Here is a 3,940-nt window from a genome sequence, read left to right as displayed (position 1 = left end):
ATTGCAAGTGGGAAGATAAGAGCAGAGTGCAACAAAGAACGGGAGCAAAAACAGAGTTTTTTCCAGAAGGGGTCTGAGCAATCGCTCAGGAAGCTGAGCGCCCGCTCAGGATTGCTGAGCGGCCGCTTAGGGACGTAAATTTAAATTATTATTTTTAGACTCCTAATTATGTTGAGCTTCCAACTTCTGAGATAGCTGGGTTTTGTGGGACTCCTATATAAGTAGTTTTCAGAGACGTTTCACGTAGTGTTGAATCGCAGTATTAATCGAGGAGTGAGGAGATAAGGAAGAAGACCTTTTTAGCACATCGCAATGAAGAGGAAGCATATTTTCTTGTGATTCTTAATTTCGTTGTAACATTGAATGCTAGTTTTCATTACTTTGAACCTATTTACTCTTGTGACGTACTCTAGTTTTCATTACTCTAGTTTAACTTACCATGCTAGCATAGGTTCATGTATGTGTATGCATGATTAGTGGGTAACTCTAACCGTTTTACTTTCCCTGTGTAATCATAAGGAATAACTTGTGCTTAAATCGTTATGTTGTCAAATTCTGTAGACATATAGGGTCTCAACATAATTGATGCCTATTCAACTTCTATCTTAATTGTGGATGCTTGGTAGAATGGTATTAGTACAACGAAAGTTGGCTTTTATCAGTTTTGTGTTGTTCGATTAATATCATCAGCGTTACATGCTAAGGGTAATAACAATAATTATTGAAGGAAGTAGTAATGAAGTTGTGATCTCATGTGTGTTTAATATTATTACTTCAAGTGTCAATTAAGTGTTTAATTCTCGTAGTTAATTGTAGTTAATAATTAGTTAATCAAATCTAAGTGTTATTGTCTTGACATTGAGAAGTAATTATACATTGGTGAGTGAGTGTTAATTGAACATAATTAGTCTGAGTCTCTGTGGGAATGAACTAGAAAGTATTCTGGTATATATAATATTAATTCCGACTTTCATGTTGATGAAATACGTGAGTTCTTGGTTCAGATTTTTAATGAGTATTCTGAAAAATTTGGAAGTAATAGAGGCTCTATAGAAAATTCTGGTGGTACAAGTTTTGGTAGTGCAAGTGCAGGTGGTGGAGAATGGTTAGGGGTTTTTTAGGAATTCATTGCAAGTAGTAATTTGAGAGAAAATACTAGAAAAGGTGAGCTGGAGGAATATTTAGAAGAAAAGTTGTTTCCGATGGAGAAAGAAGTGGAATTTGACATTCTTAATTGGTGGAAACTTAACGGACCTAAATTTCCTGTCCTTGCACGGATGGCTCTGGATATATTAGCTATTCCTACTTCTTCTGTTGCATCTGAAAATTCTTTTAGTAAGTGTCACAGGATTATAACGGACATTCGTTCTTCTCTAAATGATGAATCGATTGAAACTTTGATGTGTGTAAAAGATTGGCTTCCGGAACTCAAGGATTGTAAGTTTTACTTTTTTACTATTTAACTACGCTGCACTTGTGATGAACAAACATAAAATGGTTGTCACTTTTAAACTTTTTTTATAGGAAATCAATCTGGAAATATTTCAGAGGATGGTGCGTTGTTAGGGCGGAAAACACGCGCTAATAATACAAGCAAGTATATGCATTCGCAATAAAAGGATCAAGAATAACAGCGACGGTCAACAACTTATTGCATTCTTCCCAATACTTATCAAATTTCATTTGCATTTTATAACCCATTGCACTAATCCACTCATCAGAAGATTCAGCCCACGTTTTAATACAACTATAAATTTGAATCACATCAATAAAGTACAGATTTGCAGTTGGATATTTTACACCCGAATGTTTTTTCGTAATATCTTAAAAAATCTTTAAACGATCACACACTTTCTTTCCATTTTCCCACTCTAGTTCTGAAGGCAGAAATTTAAACTCAGGATCTAATTCTTTAAGACGCTCAATGGCTGGTCGAAGTTCAAGTGATGCCGCAATCATTTCATAAGTTAAGTTCCAATGAGTGTCAACATCATAAGGAATTCGTCTCTTAGAGATAATGCAATGGTAAATTTCTCATCCCTTTGGGCAGAAGATCCGATATATTTTGCAGTTTTTTGATTTTTTTCAACTAAATGTTCAAGCATCTCTAACCCACTTCTAACAATCAAATTAAGAATATGCGGCACACAACGCATATGGAACATGTCACCATTGTGAACAAGTGCTATTTTTCTGTTAAACCAATTTTTTATACCTAAAAGCATCCCTATATTATTAGAAGCATTATCAACAACAATTGAGGACAACTTATTATCAATATTCCACTCTAAAATTCTCTCTTTTAGCCACGCACTCAAATTAACACCACCATGAGGATAAGGCACAACACGAAAAGATATAACTCGTTTGTGCAATACCCAATCATCATCAATATAGTGGCAAGTAACACAAAAATAAGATCTATTCTGATGCTTTGGCTTCCATCCATCAGTGGTGAAACTAACTCTAGAAGTTAAATTTTCAATTTCCTTATAGATTCTATCTTTCTCAGCCGCATACACCCCTAGCAAGTCAGATTTTACGGTATTCTTAGACCGAAACTTATAAGAAGGTATCACAGAAGATATCCAGAGACGAAAATACTCATATTCTGCCATTAGAAAAGGCAAATCATGTTTAGCAGTCATTTTAGCATATAAAGCCCTCTCAACATCAGGATCAAATTTATGAACCCCTAGTTTTGCCCGAGAATCCTCACCACTGACTTGTTTTCCTAACAACATTTGGGATACAGGAACTTTTATTAATCTCATTCGACACATTTTTGTGTGATTTTTTAAATGAGTTGTCCCTTGATCACTTGCTCCATTAAAACATGTGTGACAATACTTACAAATAGCATCAACTTTTTTAGTACCTTTTGTGTCGATTTTAATACGATCAAAATGATTCCAAACTTCAGATTTCAAAGGCTTCTTCCTTTTGGCCGGTTTCTCTTGTCCTTGATCATTTTTGGCAACTGAATTATCTTCTTGTGTAACAATTATGCAATCGAAATCACTGCCCTTAGAAACACTTTCGACACATTTGGATGATACCATGCCAACTGAACTTGATGATACACTTGGAGTTGAACTTGAGGCATGACCTGTAATTTTAAACACACATACATACAAGTATAAACACACACACACATGAGTAGATAAGCTAATTAAAAGTATAATAAAAGTTTAAAATTCAGAAAAGGTAAAAAAATAAATTAACAATTCTACCTTGTTCCATTGAGAGAAACCCTAAGCACAAAACTTAAATCTGCAAAAAATCAAAGATTCCAAATCATATTAAATTAATAATCTTCATATCATTTAATAAATCAGGATTAGGGAATAAATTGGGCAAACAAACCTCTTTAGTGAATTATGCTTTTTTAAGAGAGCATATAATCAGTGAAGTTGAGAGAGTAATGACAAAATCCAGATGAAACAGTGAGATGAGACTTGAGAGTTCAGAGAGTAACGAAGGCGGCGACGATGAGTTGGGCGGCGATGAAGTTGAATATGGAACGAGTGAACGACTAAGGGTTTTGAGCCTTTTGAGTTTTGACTAATTAAGTATAAAATAAAATGTTATAAGTTACTATCTATTATGAAGTTTAATTTAATTAGACACCCCAACAGCCCAACTTACTTTATTTTATATAAATATGATGATTTAATTATTTTAAATATAATATATAAAATTAAATATATTATTTATTTATTAATTTATTTTCGGATTCGAATATTTTCGGATATGGATGTGCCCATATCCGTATCCGTATCCTAAATATTCGGATTCAGATACGGATAATATCCGTTTTATTTCGGATACGGTTAATATCCATTTTTTCTCGAATACGGATACGGATTTTTCGAATGGATATCGTATTTTTTGAATTTTTTTGACAGGCCTAGATAAGTGTGGGGTCGTGAAGCGTGAG

General features: G+C 34.0%; 1 long non-coding RNA gene across 1 annotated transcript; it reads right to left on the bottom strand.

Annotated features, from left to right (window-relative positions):
* Positions 1-2,364: 2,364 nt before the first annotated feature.
* Positions 2,365-3,632, bottom strand: LOC141711032 (uncharacterized). Its single transcript, XR_012571192.1, has 3 exons — positions 3,367-3,632; positions 3,234-3,273; positions 2,365-3,109 (listed from the first exon to the last, which is right to left on the bottom strand). It is a non-coding gene; the product is annotated as an uncharacterized LOC141711032 (long non-coding RNA).
* Between the last annotated feature and the right edge of the window lie 308 nt (positions 3,633-3,940).

This window comes from Apium graveolens, chromosome 3, assembly GCF_009905375.1.
Source record: "Apium graveolens cultivar Ventura chromosome 3, ASM990537v1, whole genome shotgun sequence".
In the NCBI taxonomy this organism is placed as follows: Eukaryota; Viridiplantae; Streptophyta; class Magnoliopsida; order Apiales; family Apiaceae; genus Apium; species Apium graveolens.
This window is presented reverse-complemented; position numbering and strand designations above follow the sequence as displayed.